This window comes from Acinonyx jubatus, chromosome B1 (genome assembly GCF_027475565.1).
Source record: "Acinonyx jubatus isolate Ajub_Pintada_27869175 chromosome B1, VMU_Ajub_asm_v1.0, whole genome shotgun sequence".
NCBI classification, from domain to species: Eukaryota; Metazoa; Chordata; class Mammalia; order Carnivora; family Felidae; genus Acinonyx; species Acinonyx jubatus.
Window position 1 is genome coordinate 48,850,230 of NC_069382.1, and position 18,285 is coordinate 48,868,514.

At 40.9% G+C, this 18,285-nt stretch overlaps 1 protein-coding gene and 1 long non-coding RNA gene across 7 annotated transcripts in view; one reads left to right on the top strand and one right to left on the bottom strand.

The window, feature by feature from the left end:
* The window catches only part of EXTL3 (exostosin like glycosyltransferase 3), a 131,141-nt gene that overhangs the window by 51,852 nt on the left and 61,004 nt on the right, over window positions 1–18,285 (top strand). The window contains exon 1 of one of the 6 annotated variants that reach the window (XM_053216657.1): window positions 2,776–2,914. The exons of 3 other annotated variants lie outside the window; for them this stretch is intronic. The gene's annotated coding sequence lies outside the window, so the exon portion shown is untranslated. Of the gene's footprint in view, window positions 1–2,775; window positions 2,915–3,288; window positions 3,428–15,384; window positions 17,953–18,285 lie in introns of those variants that run through there. 2 more of the 6 variants (XM_027069753.2, XM_027069777.2) reach the window with 2 other exon arrangements.
* LOC128314401 (uncharacterized) lies at window positions 627–2,673 on the bottom strand. Its single transcript, XR_008296003.1, has 3 exons — window positions 2,484–2,673; window positions 1,468–1,571; window positions 627–869 (listed from the first exon to the last, which is right to left on the bottom strand). It is a non-coding gene; the product is annotated as an uncharacterized LOC128314401 (long non-coding RNA).

Consider the following 18,285-nt stretch of genomic DNA (forward strand, 5'->3'; position numbering starts at 1 on the left):
CTATGACTGTGCTCTAGAGAGAAGACCCATAGGCTCCTGAAGCAGATAAAGATCTGCATATATGATTGTTAAAGAACAATGCAAAACTATTTTGATTAAGTTCCAAAATACAAAGTAGAGACAATAAATGTAGGTGAAGGCTTTGAGTCTTAGAAATTGATTTAGTGTGAGGGTAAAGAGAGAAGTCAAGATAGTGCCAGGTTTTGAGTTTCTGAGTTAGGAAAGATAATGGTAACACCATTATCAATATTATCAAAAGGACATTTGAGGAGAGCAAAGGGGGTAGCAGTAAAGATGAGTTCAGTGTGGGATATACTAAGTTTAAAGTCCTGGTGAGGTGTGACTGGGTGGCTCAATCAGTTAAGTGTCTGATTCTTCATTCTGGCTCTAGAATTGATTCATGATCTCACAGTTTGTGACAGCATGGAGCCTGCTTGGGATTCTCTCTCTCTCTCTCTCTCTCTCTCTCTCTTTCTCTCACTCTCTCTCTCTCTCTCTCTTTCTCTCACTCTCTCTCTCTCTCTCTCTCACACACACACACACACACACACACACACACACACACACCAAATAAAATCCTACTTGGGATTCTCTCTCTGCCCCGCCCCCCCCGCCCCCCACTCGCTCATGCGCACTCTCTCTCTCAAAATAAATAAATAAATAAATAAATAAATAAATAAATAAATAAATAGACATTAAAAAAATAATAAAGTCCTGGTGAGACAATCTGATTGTTCTGGTGAAGAATACTGGCTTTGGAGTTCAGAGGACTTGGAGTTCCATTTGTACTTCACACCTCACTCTGTGATCTTGGGCACTTTATTTAGCCTCTTAATGTCTCAGTTCTCCATCTATACACTGATATCTCCCTGTAAGGATTAAAATGAGACAATGCCTATAAAGGGTTTAGCTTATTGCTTGGCAATTAAGTATTTATAAAACATGCATTAAGAGGATGACGATGATGTGATGGTGTCTGGAGTGCAGCTGGAAGACAGGGACTGGAGCGCCGTAGGGAGGGATCTGCTTAGAGGTGCAGATGATGCAAGGGAGCTGACTGAAATTGGCAACAGAGTGTGGAGAGGAAGAAGAAAGTAGCCCGTCATATCTTTTCAGGGAACACCTCTTAGGAGTCAGGAGAAGGAACAGGAACCAGAGGAAGAGACTGAGCTAGAACTGTTTGAGAGGAGATATGAGAGAGGACAGGCTCAAAAGAGCCAAAGGAAGAGGATGGTCAGCATTCGGGGCTCCAGTAAAGTCAAGGATACATCATATTTTGGTTGGGTATCCCTTTTTCGTCTTAAAGCCTGCCTATCCTAAGAATCAAATAGATCGACCAGGTGGTGAAACAATGTGTTAATTCACTCAAAAGTGTAAGAAATTATTTAGGCTGAGTCCTCAGGTAGCAGCTATTTGCAGGTCCTCTCTTGTCAGCATGGAGATGAACCAATACCTGGTAATTCTTACCGTAGCTTCTGGGCCATAGCTTCTGGGCCTGTGTGTGTCTCCTCCCACACTGCCAGACTTCTGCCTGCTGCCACACACCTCTGGAGGAGAGCCAGGAAGATGAACTGTTTAAAAAAAGAGAAAGAGACTCTCTGTCCCAAAAATAAATAAACGTTGAAAAAAAAATAAAAAAAGAGAAAAGAAAAAAGCCAACTTCAGATTTTTCAGGATATTTGGGCAACAGTTTTCCTCATTTTCACTTCCTGGAATGCTTCTCATTTTTAAAAATTTGATTCCCCCTCTATGACTTTCCTGAACACATTGGTAAAAGAAAGTTTTTTTTGTACATACGTAATGGTGGTGAGGCTCTGGATATTTGTTCATAGTGAAATTATTACAATAAAGTAATAAAGGTAAGGAAAACAGTGAGGTATGAGAAGAAAGGGAAATAGGGGTGAGTAAGGAGGTGTCAAGAAAGAAGAAAAAGGAGGATCAGAAAGAGGAGGGGCTGATGGGTGTGGAGAGATGAAGAGTACGTTCTGGAAAATAGTTTGCTAGGTTTTTTTTAAAGTTTTGTTTTGCAGATGGAATCCTGAGCTCAAACTGTCCCCTGTGGGAAACTAATCAATCTTCAGTGGTTTCTCAGCCTCCTAGCTAGAGCGTGGGCCTGGGCTCCAGCAGAAAGGGTGTTTGGATGGGTTATATGGCAGCTGTGGACCTGTCTCAGGGGGTGCAGTTCCTCTGAACTACCAGACCACCCACACACAGGGATGGGAGCCGGCCCCTGGCCCTCCTCAGCTTCTCCAGGTTCTGGTGTGTTTTTGGTTTCCTGCTTGGGAAACCCTGGAATGGAAGCCCTGCCTTTTGGGGATTAAAAACATGCTTAAAAGAAAAATGTTGAAGCAAATTTAATCTCAGATTTTACTGCATTTATAGATTTTAGATGGTTTAAACTCATTCTTGAGTTAACAATAATGATCAGGTGTGTCTTTTAAGATTGGTAGAGTTCCTTCGCCCACCCCCATTGTTCCAGTTACCCTAAAAGTCTTGTCCTGACTTTGCAGGTGTTGGAGTGTCTCTTAGGATTGTAGAATATGTGCATTTTCAGATTCACAGGGATTGGCTCTTAAGTGTTTCAAACGGTATTTCTTTTCCCTCCTAGTTTTGGTTGATCTTGCCACACGACTGGATTAAGCTATTGTTTTTGCAAAGCCCCGGGCTTTTTGTTTTTGTTTTTTTCCCCCCGAAGCATCCATGCCGCCTGGCCTTTTCTTTGTTGTTGAATATTAAAAGTGTTTCAAAACTCCAGTCCATTGTTGGAGTCGGTCAGCCCATTTAGGAAGGCCTTTTCTACGGGTCTGGGTTTATTTTTGGATTGAATTTCACTGGGCCCGCTCGAAGCAGCTGAGGCTGTCGTAGTCGCAACCTGTTCCAGAACTGTCGGGGGCATTCTCCCCGCACTCCATAGGTAGGTTTTTCTAAAGGACGAGCAGCATTTGTAGGGCGCTGGTTTGAAGGGCTCAGGGGACCTGCCGCGTCTTTTCTTCCCGCTCGCCCGGCTGGCCGCCCTCGCACTCGCTTTCCCACAATCCCCGGCTCTGTCGCCGCCGCCACAGTTCCTGGACCCTGGCGAACCCGGCGGCTGAGCCCGAGGCCCCGGCGGCCCTTCGGGCGCTGCCCGGAAAGTCGCCCCCGCCCCCCGCCCCTCGGCTCGTGGGAGCCCGGGTTCGGCCATTTCCGGCCCGGCGCACTTCGGCAAGTTCCGCAGACGCTTGTCGGAAATGGCTGCCCACCGGCAGGGGGAGCGGAGGATCCGGCGCGGCCTGGAAGGCGGGCGGCAGGCGGCGAGAGCGGCTCTTGGGCACCCGAGTTTCGCACAGGCGGCGGAGGCTCGTCCCTGAGCTGGAAGCCGGTCGGACTCCTGGCGACGGCGGCGGCTGGGGCCCCGAGCAGGGAAGCGGCGACCAGGAAGCGGCTCGTGGTAGGGATCCTGGGGCTGGCCCTGAGCGCTGGGCACCGGGCAGGCGGGAGGGACCGGGTCCGGCAGTGCTGGGGCCGCGGGAGCCCTGGGGAGACTGCTGCCCTGCGCGGCGGGGGCGTGTAGCTTCGGAGTAGGCCTTCCCAGACGTCTCGAGGAACTGGGGAGAGGACCTCCAGGGCCTTAGCCACCAGCAAGGAGGGGTTAGCCGGGTTCCGGGGGTTCTAAACACGCCCCTCCCTCTCCCCGGCGCCCCTTGTAGCCTCAGTTTGGGGCTGCGCTCCCACCTCCACCCCTTCTTCTGGAAGCTCGGTTTCAGCTGTGCAGCGTCTTCTGTTCCCTAAGCCCTCCATCCTCCTGCCCCCTGTGTTTGTCCAGCTGCTTGTGTAAGAGCATCTTCTGTCGACGAAGGGGCAGCCCATGTCTGCCTCCCTCCCATGTTCCCGGTGCACACACTCCCACATCTGCTTTGGGTGCGTTCAGACACAGTCGCCCGCAGCTGTTTCTCCTTTGGCTCTTTTCACGGGGTTCACCTCCTTTGATCATAAGCCCTCAGTCAGAATAGCCACTTCCTATCCGAGGGTTCAGGTGCCGCTGTTCTCTGCATTTGGGGCTCTTGTGCCCAGGCCCAGCTGTGTAGCGATGGGCCTAGCGCTGCTTGGGCAAAAGGGCTGCAGGGTGCCTGTCTGCACTACTGAAATCTTAGCCCAGTGACCCGACCCGTGCGCTGCAGGGGACAGTACGAATCGCGAACCTTTTGAAGATCAGGCAGGGCTGCCAGATAGAATGTTTATCTCTTCTCCACATTGAGCCAGTGGTTCAGTTCCTTTTTAGGTATCTGTAGTTCTCAAAAGACTTGAATTTGGTAGATGTGAACTTCTTTTCTTTCCTTTTAAAAAATTCCAAGGGCTTCATCAAATCCTCTTGGTTCAACTCCCATGGAGGAGGAGGGGGAGGAGGCATTGCAGAACAACGTATGTCCTCCCCCCCCCCCCCCCCCGCCCCATATGTGATTTACTTAAGAGGTGTCTCTGGCAGTTCTTCCCCTCACTTTGTCCAATTTTTCCTCTAATTTAGGTAGCTTCACTTTTTAAGGCTGGGCTCTCCATATTTTCTTTTGTTTTAAAAAGATCTTTGTGTGTTGTGGTCATGGAGACTATCTGAATTTTTCCCTGTTTTGCTTAGTGGTTAGTCTTGCACTCTGTCCAGTTATTATATGATATATCCAGAGTGCCTGGGATAGTAACCTGTGGGGTCTTGATAGTCTTGAGTGAATCTAAGCATTCTCCACAACTTATGTAGCAAGGAGGCTTTTCAATATTTCCTGATGAAAGAAAGGCTGTCTTCTTATTTGTCTTCTTGACTCTTATTTGGTGAGTTAAAAATACCTTATCCTGTGGGAATTTCCTGATCTTCTGGGGGAGCCTGAGGAGTCCTAAGTACTCATAAGTATGTGGGATGCTAGCTTAAATACTTTCTAGAAGAGAATTAGAATTGTGAATCTTCGGAATACTCGAAATTTTTATTCAATACCTGAAGAGAATGGTCAGTGCTCTGAGTGGGCGTAGCTACTAACCAAATATTGAAAATGTGTCTTCATTTCTTCATATTTCTCTCCATTTTCTAGGGAAAAAACTGGCATTAAATGTTCGGTGGGTAGTTGGAATCTCTTAATGATGAGGCCTCAGAGTTGTAACCTATGAGTAAAAAGACAAGTTAGAAATGGGTCAGGGGTTGGGCCTGAGAAGTGGATTTGTATGACACTGTGGAAGGTTCAAAGGATGGTTGAATGCTATCAGAAGAACGTGGTGGTAAGATAAGGACGTGCCCTTTCCCTCACGACACTAGGCTCGCTGTTGTGTGGAAAGTCATTGACGGGTGGTGTGGAGTGAGGTGGTGGCAGGGGTGGGTGTGTGTGTGGTCCCTACCTGAGGTGAGATTGGTAAGTAGTCCCGGGAGGAGGATTGGAAATATTGCTGAAGTAGAAATAGAGTCAGGTATTAGAAAAATGAAGATCCCTCTAGATCTACTGTTGGTAGAGATTTGAGTGTCTTTGCATGTAGTAACTTAAGAGTGAGGCAAGGAATATGAATCTTTCATAAAGTCCTAACACTGTGCACTTATTTCTGCTGGATATTAAGTTTATATCAGAAAACTTATTTTAGCATATTTATTTCCATTTTATTTTTATTCCCTCATAGTTTTTGGTAACTCTTTTGAAGACGTATGATAGGATAAGAGGAAAGAAAAGATTTTTCATGTATTTGTATGTTACATGAAAATAGTGGGGCTCAGACACATGGGAGTCTGAGAACTTAAGAGGGACAGAGGTAGATTCACCTAGAAGCACCATTTTTTCCTGCCTGAACCAGTCCCACCTCCTGTACACTGGGAATTTTTCACCTCTCTTTGCTGATGTTACTAGGTGGAAGAGAGGCAGGATTAAAAATTTTGTCATCTTGAGTATGTAAGAGGAATATGGAGTCTCCATTTAGCAGCATATTTGCCTCCCCTACACCTAGGCCATAATGTTTAGTGTAGGATTTTGCACCAGAATGACCTAGTAACATTCCAGGGATGGAACCATAGGAAGATGAACTATGTCTCAGTATTCAGCCACCTGTGTGGTTTGTAACCTGAGAGTACCTTTACAGAAAAGTAGGTAAACTTTTTCTGTAAAGGGCCAAATAATAACTATTTTAGGCTTTGCAGCATTTCAACTATGCTGCTGTAGGGTGAAAGCAGCATATACGTAATACATATTACAATAAATAAATACAGTAGTATATACATACAATCCATAATTGAATGAGCAAGGCTGTGTTCCACTGTAACTTTATTTACAGAACAGGCAGCTGGCTGTAGTTTACCAGTGCCTGCCTTAGTGGATCAGCCCCTCACACACATGTCATTACCTTTTGTATATTCCTCTGCTTGTGCACAATACCTTTTAGACTGGTCGGTGATATTAATGATTAACATCCTGGATGTTTGCTTTGGTGACGGTTTACTCTGTTATCCTATCTTCTTATATTGTTGTCAGTTTAACCTTGTTTTCCACCTTCCTTTGAAACATTTTTTGCAGCAAATGTTTGATCTGTGGGAGGAATAAAAAATGAATTAGGTTGGGAATATACGCCTAGCTTGTATAATAAAAGAAATACATAAATACCTTATGATGGTAGGTTGTAATAATGTCTTAAATGACTGTAGTTCTTTGGCATCATATAGTACTCTTTTTTTTTTTTTTTTGTCACATGGGTTTTGATCTTTACAGTAACTTTGAGAGATAGGAGACTAAATGTTAACAATATTCCTTCTTTTGAGGGGGAAGGAAGGTCGGAAAGAAAAGCGAGATGTGGGGAGGTTTAGTTATTTGACCAAGTTTAGTGGTAGTAAGTGCAGAATTCTTGAACTGGCCAGTAATACTTACAGAGCTGTTTCCATTTGAATACTTACAATGACATGAACCTCCCTGGGCAGCTCATTTGAATTTGTAGATGAGTTTTCTTTTTCCTAATTGAGCTGTGGTTGGCCTCTGTAATTGTCACCTTTCAGGGCAGTATGAAACAAATCTATGCCTCCTCTCTGTGACAGTTCTTCAGATGTTGGAAGGTAGTCATCATGTTTCCCCGGGACACGAGTGTGCAGGGGTCAAATAAGGCCTGCACACATATCATTTGGCTGCCCAGTTTATGCAAAAACTTAAAATTGGGAGCTGACTTTTAGAAATAGGGATATTTCACATAAAAATTTCTATCTGGCATTTCTTGAGAAAAAAACTTAGAGGATTCAGTGATACAGAGCTCACAATTTCTGATGGTATTAATCTCCCTTAGATGCTAAATATACTCTCCATTTTGCTAAAGTGTCTACCTGCTGGCTTCACTAGTTTACTTCACTTTGAGGGCTTTTGTAGTCCTTGAGATTGCTGTCCTTTTCTTAAGGTTTTCTAGTCCACAGTGTAAATAAATATTCCCATTTCCTTCAAATGTTTCTTATTTGACAGTTTCAGATCTCCTCATCAGCTTCTTAGTCCTCTGCTTTTCATTTACTTTCTTACTGTCCCTCTTAAAGTGTACTCAGCACAGCTTATGGTATTCAACATTCACTGTCGCCTTACAGGGTGGAGAGTAACCTTTACTCCTTCCTATTTCAACACTAGGTTAAAAAAAAAAAAAAGAGAACAGCAGAAAAACAAAGTTTAAGGGTTTTTTTGCCCTAAGGGTTTTTTGTGTGTGTATGTGAGTGTGCATGCTGCAGTTAGATCATTTCCATGTAGTTTTGGCATCTAAGTGCTGAACTTCCCTTTATCTCTATTAAATTTTATCTGCTTTGATAGTCCAGATTGATAAAATCTTTTTGTATCCTGAATTTTTTTCCAACCTTGACTTACTCTTCCCAGCATGACTTGTTTATTGTTGAAGTAGAGCTGTAAAATATAAAAGCACTGTGGCTTAGGAAATAGTTGATGAGGACCCTGTTACAAATGGAAAATTAAGGGGGGCCTCAAAGAAAGCATTGTGTTGAAAATCTCGGAGGTGAAACAAAAGGTCTTGGGAAGAGCCTAGCTGTCCTAAGTTGATGTGTTGGTACTATTCTACCCCCACAATAAAATATATATGTATGTGCTTTCAGTGTGCAAGGTGGTTGTAAGTCAGTGGGGATCCAAGAATCTAAAAGGATCTTTGAGGTCATCTACTTCAGTCCTTTAATTTAGGAGTTTAAAAAGGATAAGGAGCATATGAGTCCAGAAGGACAAGAAATTGTGAAGTTAGAGGACCTGATGAATCAGATGGTAATGAGAGAGGGACGTTAAAACTGGAGTCTCAGGTTGAATTCACCCATGAAGGTTGCAGTCAGATGCCTGAGTCATAAAGCTGATTTATGTGTGACTTAGTACACTTTTACTTCAGTTTTCTGTGCCATTCATAGCGTAAAATAAAAATCATGTTTTCCTGAGTCACGGAAACCTTAGAGAAATTAGTTTGCACTCTAGGTACTTGTACATCAAGTTGACTGTTCCAGGAAGATACTTTAGCAAAATCCATCTGAAGACCTTATTTTTAAAAATGTGTTTTTCCACCTTCCTCCCTCCTGTATAGTGGAATCTCTATTTTTCCACTGAATATTTTCCAATTTTATTTAAAATGATTGAAAAGATTATTGACAGCTTGATAGTCATTTTAGTGACATGGATTTTATCATACTTTATACTTAACCATGCTTCTAATTTTGGAAATTTAATTAAAATTTTTATTTTTATTTTTGCTATTAAAAAGAATGCTGTGGTTATTACATCCTTATAAAACAAATCTTCGTTCACATGGAATACATTCCTAGAAAGTGAAATTGCTGGACATTTTAAAGACTTTTGTTACAAATGGCAAATTACTTTTCCATTAACCTTCCTACTAACTCAAGCAAGAGTACCTGCCACACGACGTAGCTGCCCATGTGGTGCAGAGCCGCACAGCACCTTATTAGTGGTATACTTTGTAGTGTTTTAGTGTGAACATTCTTGAGGTTAAATCTTTTTTCTCATCCCTGAATCTTACCTAATAATAATTTCTGGAAGTGGAATTGTAGGGTCAGAGTGTAGGCACAGTTTCAGGGCTCTTATTACTTCTGAATTGTGCTCCAGAGGTGTGCCAATTTTCACTTCCAGCGGCAGTGTGGGAATGTTACCCTTAATCCAGGCTAGCACCGTATGTTAAAATTTTACAATTCTTTGCTGATACACATGTGGAAAATGTCCCTGTATCTTGATTATATGTCAATTTCTATGATTGTCAGGGTAATCAATCATCTAAAACTGTTTATCATTTGGGCCCTTCTTATATACTGGCATACCTCAGACACATGGCAGACCACTGCAGTAAAGTAAGTAACACAATAAAGCATGCCAAATGATTTTTTTTTCCTCTGTGCATATAAAAGTTATGTTTATGCTGCAGTGTAGTCTATTAAGTGCACAGTAACATTATGTCTAAAAAATGTACATACCTTAATTAAAAAATATTGCCAAAATATGCTATCATCTGAGCTTTTGGCAAGTCATGATCTTTCTTCTGGTGGAGGGTGTTGCCTCAATGCTAATGGCTGCTGATCGATCTGGGTGGTGGTGTTGGAGGTTGGGGTGGCTGTGGCTGTTTCTTCGAAGAAGACAACAGTGAAGTCTGCCCCATCAATTGACTCACGAACAATTTCTCTGTAGCATATGAAGCTGTTTGATAGCATTTTATACACAGTAGAACTTCTTCCGAAACTGGAGTCAGTTCCCTCAAACCCTGCCACTGCGTTGTTGTTCTAACCCCTTTGTTGTCATTTCTACAGCTTTCCCAGCATCTTCACTGGGAGTAGATTCCATCTCAAGAAACCACTTTCTTTGCTCATCTGTAAGAAGCAATTGCTCATCTGTTCGTTATCATGAGATTGCAGCAAGTCAGTCGTAACTTCAGTTGTTAGGCTCCACTTCTTTTTTTTTTTTTGAGAGACAGAGAGGGAGGGATAGAGAATCTCAAGCCGGCTCCACACCTGGCACAGAGCCTGACATGGGACTCGATCCCACAGACCCTGGGATCATGACCTGAGCCGAAATCAAGAGTCAGATGCTCAACTGACTGAGCCACTCAGGCGCCCCAAGAATCACCTTTTAAATCTGTAGATTCCAGGGCTTATGCTAGACCCTGTGAACCTGAATCGTGGGGCCAGAGCCCAGCCTCTTTCAGGTTCCACTCCTTGTTCTTGTTCTCTTGCTGTTTCCACCACGTGTGCAGTTACTTCCTGTGCTGAAGTCCTGAACCCCTCAAAGTCATCCATGAAAGTTACAATCAGATTTCTCCAAAATTCTGTTCATGTTGATATTTTGACCTCTTCCCATGAATCACAAATATTCTTAATGGTATCTGGAATGGTGATTCCTTTTCAGAAGGTTTTTAATTTACTTTGCCTAGATCCATCAGAAGAATCCCTGTCTGTGGGAGCTGTAAGCCTTACAACATATATTTCTTTTTTATTTTATTTTTTTTAGTTTTCTTACTTAGCACACACAAGTGGGGGAAAGGCAGAGAGAAGGGGAGACAGAATCCCAAGCAGGCTCTGTGCCATCAGTGCATAGCCTGATGCGAGGCTCGAACCCACAAACCGTGAGATCATGACCTGAGCCGAGATCAAGAGTCAGACACTTAACTGTCACAGGTGCCCCACAACATGTATTTTTTAAATAATATGACTTGGAAGTTGAAGTGCTTCCTTGATCTATGAGCTACTGAATGGATGTTGTGTTAGCAGGCATGAAAACAACATAAATCTTATTGTTCATCTCTATCAAACTGTTGGTCATGAGTGACCAGGTGTGCTATAAGTGAGCAATATTTTGAAAGAAATCTTTTTTTTCTGAGCAGTAGGTCTCAACACGGGCTTAGAATATTCAGTAAACCATGTTGTAAACAGATGTGCTGTCATCCAGGGTTTGTTCCATTTATAGAGCACGGGCAGAGTAAATTTATCATAATTAAGGACCCTAGAATTTTCACAGTGATAAATGAGCATTGGCTTCAACTTAGCTGCATTAGCCCCTAACAGCAGAGTCTGTCTTTTAAAAAGCTTTGAAGCCAGGCATTGTCTTCTCCTCTCTAGCTATGGTAGTCCTTGATGGCATCTTCTTTCGATAGAAAGCTGTTTCATCTATATTAAAAATTAGTTTAGCTTAGCCACCTTCATTAATTATCTTAGATCATCTGGATAACTTGCTGCAGCTTCTACAGCAGCACTTGCTGCTTTACCTTGCACTTTGATGTTACAGAGATGGCTTATTTCCTCAAACCTCTTGAACCAACCTCTGCTAGTTTCAGGCTTTTCTTCTGCAGCTTCCTTATCTCTCAGCCTTCACAGAATTGAAAACCTTTAGGGCCTTGCCCTGGATTAGGCTTTGGTTTAACAGAATGTTATGCTGGTTTGATCTTTTGTGCACACCACTTGCTTCATATTAGCAACAAGGCTATTTTGCTTTCTTACCGTTTGTGTGAACATTTTTAATTTCCTTCAAGAATTTTTCCTTTGCATTCACAACTTGGCTGTTTGGCATGAGAGCCCTAGGTTTTGGCCTTGTGGCTTTCAACATGCCTTCCTTACTAAGCTTAATCATTCCCAGCTTTTGATTTAAAGTGAGAGACATGTGACTCTTCCTATAACTTGAACACTTACAGGCCATTGTCTGGTTACTAATTGGCCTCATTTCCATATTGTTGTGTGTCAGGGAATAGGGACACCTGAGGAGAGGGAGAGATACAGGGGAATAGCATCGGTGAAGCAGTCAGAACACACACACACAACAGTTATCTATTAAGTTTGCTATCTTAGATGGGCACGGTTGGTGGGGCCCCGAAGTAATTACAATAGTAACATCAAAGATCACTGATTACAGATCACCCTAACAAATAAAATAATGATGAAAAAGATTGAAATATTGTGAGAATTACCAAAATATGACATAGAGACACGAAGTAAGCAACTGTTGGAAAAATGGCAGATAAACTTGCTTGACTCAGGTTGCCACAGGCTTTGAACTTATAAAGAACACAGTATTGTGAAGTGCAATTAAATGAAGCAAAATAAAATGAGGTATGCATGTAATTTCCTGTTTATTTCCCTTGACCACTCAAGTTGTATTGCCTTTACTTCTATTAATGTCATATTGCAAATATTTTCCCCAGTCTTTTCATTGAATCTCAACTTTTAAAAAAGTAAATATATAGAATCTTTTGAGACTTATGTAGTCAAATCTGTTGAACTTTTACAGATAATGTTCTTCTTTGAATTCCTGTAGTAGTGGCTGTACTCACCTTGAGACGATATTACGTGTATTCCTTTTGTTCTTTTTATGGTTTCATTTATTACAATTACCTCTTGAATCCATCTGGGACTTATTTTTAGATTTGGTTTGTCATACAGGAATTTGAATTTATTTTTTCCAGAAAAGTGAATTGTCACATTATTTTTTGAAAAATCTAGCGTGGTATACTTTAAAGTGATGGCAGTGAGGTAATATTTTTCTTTATAAAACTAATACATGCTTTTTGTAAAAATGAATGATGACAAAAATGAGTGTTAAGTAAGCAAATAGTAGACATGTGAGTAGCATGGTATAGAACAGATCGACCTGGATTTGTATCTGGGCTCCTCCACTTATTTGCTGTATGGCCTTGAACAAGTTACCTAACATCAGTGATTCATACTCCTTTATCAGTAAAGAAGAAATAATACCTACCCACAGATGGTGGACATGAGGATGGAATGAGATAATATGTGTAAAGTGTGTTATCTAGAGTACATTGTAAATATAAATAAATATAGTTACAACAAGTGAAAAGCCTCCTCTACCTTCCATGTCTTCCAAAGGTGTAGTCTGTAGAATTCTTACTTGAATAAGGTGCATTGTTGTTGGCCTTCCTTAGTTGTGTCTAATTACATTGATTCAGATGTCATCAATCTGAATGGGAGTTGTCATTAATTCTTTGTTAGTCCAGTGGTTTTGAGTTAGAGTTGTGTGTCCTATGTTAAAATCACCTGGGAGTTTTGTCAAACCACAGGATCCTTGGCCCACACTTCGGAGTTCTGATTCAGTTAATGTAGGCAGGGCCGCAGTTTATCATTTGAAAAAATTCTTGAGTGAGTTGTGAATCTGATTTGTAATCTTAGTTAAAAACTGACTGGTGAGGCAATATGCTTTTGGTTTGTGGGACGTTATGAAACTGGTGGGAAGGGAAACATATAGGAAATGGCATAATTTTCAAATTGAAGACTTATGTTAGGAGTTGAGAGTTCTGGTTTCAGGTTTATTGCTGACTAAACAGGTGACCTGGGTTAATCAATAATTTTTGTTTACTTGTTAATACCTTGATTTGTTTGCAAGTGATATTTGTGGAACATCTTTGGCCTTAGAAATCTGCTCTTGAGCCCAAAGAATACTTGTTGTTCTCTAACAGCCCTATAATAAAGGTGGCTTCACTGTGGTTAAGTTTGTGATTGTATTGTAATCTTGAGTCCCAACTCATTATGTTAATTTTTCTTACTTTGGCTTTTAATTGGTAACAACTTTCTATTTCCATTGTTTTATACCCAGGTTGAGTTTATCCAATAAATAAGCTACTGTTGTTGTTGTATTGTGAAAAACACATGGCTCAAAAAACTGCTAGAACTGATACATGAATTCAGTAAAGTTGCAGGCTACAAAATCAATGTACAGAAATCTGTTGCATTTCTATATACCAATAACGAAGCAGCAGAAAGAGAAACTAAGAAAACAAAACAGTTGCACCAAAAACAATAAGATACCTAGGAATAAACCTAACCAAAGAGGTAAAAGACCTGTACTCTGAAAAACTATAAAACCCTGATGAAAGAAATTCAAGATGATACAAAGAAATGGAAAGACATTCCATGCTCGTGGATTGGAAGAACAAATGTTAAAATGTGCATACTACCCAAAGCAATCTACACATTTAATGCAATCCCTATGAGAATACCAACAGCATTTTTCACAGCTAGAACAAACCTAAAATTTGTATGGAACCAGAAAAGACACCACATAGCCAAAGTAACTTTGAAAAAGCAAAGCTGGAGACATCACAGTTCCAGACCTCAAGTTATATTACAAATCTGTAGTGATCAAAACAGTATGGCATTGGCACAAAAATAGACACAGAGATCAGTGAAACAGAATAGAAAACCCAGAAATGAACCCACAACTATATGGTCAACTAATCGACAAAGCAGGAAAGAATATCTGTGGGAAAAAGACAGTCTCTTCAACAAATGGTGTTGGGAAAACACCAAACACATTTGGTTAGCTACATGCAAAAAGTGAAACTGGACCACTTCCTTATACCAAACACAAAAACAAATTCAAAATGGGTTAATGACTTAAATGTGAGATCTGAAACAGTAAAAATCCTAGAGAAGAACACAGGCAGCAGCCTTTGTTGGCTATAGCGGCATTTTCCTAGATATGTCTCCTGAGGCAAGGGAAATAAAAGCAAAAATGAACTATTGGGACTACATCAAAATAAAAAGCTTCTGCACAGCAAAAGAAACCACAGCAATAAAATTAAAGGCAACCTTCAGAATGAAGAAGATATTTGCAAATGACATCCGATAAAGGGTTGGTATCCAAAATCTATAAAGAACTTATCAAACTCAACACTCAAAAAACAATCCAGTTAAGAAATGGGCAGAAGACATGAATAGACATTTTTTCCAAAGAAGACATACAGATAGCTAACACATGAAAAGATACTCAACATCACTCATCATCAGGAAAAGCAGATCAAAACTACAATGAGATATCATCTCACACCTGTCAGAATGGCTAAAATTAACAATAGAGGAAACAGCTGATGTTGGTGAGGAGAAAGGGGAACCCACGTGCACTGTTGGTGGGAATGCAAACTGGTGCAGCCCCTGAGGAAAACAGTGTGGAGGTTCCTCAGAAAAATAGAATCACCCTACAGTTTAGCAGATGCACTAAGTATTTACCCAAAGAATACGAAAATACCATTCAAAAGGCTGCATGCTCCCCAGTGTTTTATAAATAGCATTGTCTACAATAGCCAAATTATAGAAATAGCCCAAGTGTCTATCGACTGATTAATGGATAAAGAAGAGGTGATATATATGTATACAGTGGAATATTACTCAGCCATCAAAAGAACTAAACCTTGCCATTTGCAGCAACATGGATGGAGCTAGAGAGTATTATGTTAAGTGAAATAAGTCAGAGAAAGACAAATACTTTGCATACGATTTCACTCATATTGGAATTTAAGAAAGCAAACAAGCAAAGGCGAAAAAAAGGCACACTGAGAAACAGACTCTTAACTGTAGAGAACAAACTGATGTTTACCAGAAGGGACGTGGGTGGGGGGAGGGGTTAAATAGGTGATGGGGATTAAAGAGGGCACCTGTGATGGGTGCTGGGTGTTGCATGGAAGTGTTGAATCAGTATGTTGTACACCTGAAACTAGTATTACACTGAATGTTAACTAACTGGAATTTAAATAAAAGCTTAAAAAAAATCATAGTGGGGAAAAAAATACCCATGGCCTCTATCTCCTTTATCTTGTGAAGTGCCTATGTGCAGTTCTTACCAATTATGCTTTATTTACAGTTAGCTTCTCTGGAAAGTGCCTTATGTTGTTTTGAACAACAGACAAGAGTAGTCAGAATCTTAGTAGTACTAGTATCAGGGAATTGTTTTAGTGCTTTTTAAAATACTTCCTGATTTTTGAATGAGGCACTACCTTGCCATAACAGGCTGTTAGTCATGCCTGTGTTTAGTAGGAAATCAGGAAATGATGTTCTTTTGGGTTGTTGGTATTTAAAAACAAAACAAAACCTCTGAAATATTGCTTTCAACAACCTTACTGAAATGATTTCCTGTACAGAACTGTGTTTACCTAATTTGAAGGCCTAGTGGCAATAACAGCAGCAATGTACAAACAGTTCTGTAGAACCTGCACCTGGGTTGAAATGAGATGCTGCCTCCTTGATGGGCCAATTTTGACTTAAAAAAAAAAAAAAAGGTAGCACTGCATCCACAGATACACAGGTAAGTCATAGGTTACACCAACAAAGGTATTTTGCTGAGCATATTATTGTCTTAGTTTAGCAGATAAATACTTCAAATATGAATAGAGTGTTAGCTTTTGGTTCTGAAGTAGTATTACTGTGTTTTAATTATAATTATTATCCATGGTTACAGTGGAGCAATAGTAATATGGATAATTTTAAAATAATTTATGCATGGTATGCATGTGCACTATGTTCCTTGAGTTAATGTCACAGGCAATTCACCATTAATGGTTAAGGGATTAATAGTGTGAGCAACTCTAAAATGAACCCTCAAATCAAAGCAACTCTAAGAGTTTGATTTGAAGCTAAGCTTTATTTAGTATGGATCGTCTTAGGCAAATTACCTAACCTCTGTTCTTTGGTTTCCTCATGTGAGAATTAGAGTAGTACCTGTTTCATAGGATTGTTGTGTAGATTAACTAAGTATGTTTAGAAGTATAATCAGTTTAACCAGGAACAGTAAACATTCAATAACTGTTAGCTATTATAATTACTGACAATATTAAAGTCATTTGAAAGTTTCATTTGGGAATGTCTTATAGTGTTGAGCTTCTTCCTGTTTCTTGCCCCATTCACTCTTCATACCTTTCAGATGTGATACATGATGGCAGCCCAAATGGAACCAGCCATTCCCTTCTTTCCTCCCTTCTAATTTTTTTCTCTTCCCCTGTGTGTTTTACTTTAGTTTAGGTTATTTTTGTTTTTGATATGAAGAAAATTATATAAGTTTATTAAAAGGCATAAGAGAAGACCTGAATAAACAGACATCCCACATCCATGATAAAGAGTTTAAATATCAAAGTATTTTAGTGGTTTAAAAAAAAAATTTTTTTTTAAATTTTTTTTTTCAACGTTTATTTATTTTTGGGACAGAGAGAGACAGAGCATGAACGGGGGAGGGGCAGAGAGAGAGGGAGACACAGAATCGGAAACAGGCTCCAGGCTCTGAGCCATCAGCCCAGAGTCTGACGCGGGGCTCGAACTCATGGACTGCGAGATCGTGACCTGGCTGAAGTTGGACGCTTAACTGACTGTGCCACCCAGGCGCCCCTAAAAAAATTTTTTTTGAGAGAGGGCATGTGAACACACAAGTGGAGGAGGGGAAGAGGGAGAGGGACTCTTAAGCAGGCTCCATGGTCAGCACGGAGCCTGTTACAGGGCTTGATCTCCCAACTGTGAGACCATGACCTGAGTGGAAACCCAAGAGTTGGGTGTTTAAACGACTTAGCCATCCAGGCAACCCCCAAATATTTTATTTTTTAAAAATTTTTATTTATTTTGAGAGAGAGAGAGAGCACACGAGCTGGGGAGGGTTGGAGAGAGAAGGAGAAAGAAAGAGAGAAATTCCAAGCAGGCCCTGCCCTGTCAGTGCAGAGCCTGATGAGGGGCTCAAATCCACAAACCGTGAGATCATGACCTGAGCCTAAATCAAGAGTTGGATGCTTAACTGACCAAGCCACTCAGGAGCCCCCAGAGTATTTTAGTTTTAAAAGAAGAAAAGTCCATTCAGTAGGATGGTTGTTGTATCATCAGACCCTTGAAAGCCAACTCCTGATCACAGGTAACATTCCTGCTGATAATAAGAGTTTGCCAGTTGTGAAAAGGAATGTTACAAGAGAAGACTGCTGCAAAGAAAAGGTGATAACAGAGAGCATTGATATGAGGAAGATGAGGGGGGAATACAAGTGCATGCAAAATTCTGAATTGGAACTGTAAACCTCTTGGACTTTTGAATTGAGTTTTTCATATTTCTACTTAACAGGAATGGAACTTGTTTCAAGCCCTCAAGCAAGTGGATAGTGGATGAAGAATTCTACTTTGTATTTTAATCAGCAAAATGTTTTGATTAGAGGAAGATTAGAAAGTTAGGGCATCAGCCAGCCATGATCTGAATGGTAAATCACCGTGTACAAGTATTTAGAATTTTTTCTTTCTCTTTGCTACAAGAAGAAACTTAACTACTGTAACTTCCTTATAATCATAGATGTACTCTTATTACCATTGGAACATTAAGGTGTGGATGTCTGTGTTGCTGACCATGGAAAGGTCAGGAGGAAAGTATCAGGAGGAGGTCAAGGTTAGGTAAATTTAGAGTCATCTGGTTGAGGGGGCTAATTGAAGCTAATTGGTGAGCTCTCGGACAAAGGACGAACTGGTGAAGAACCATTGTCTTTAAAAGTGGTGAAAGGAGTCAGAGAAAGAGCTGTTGGCATGGAGAACCAAGAGAG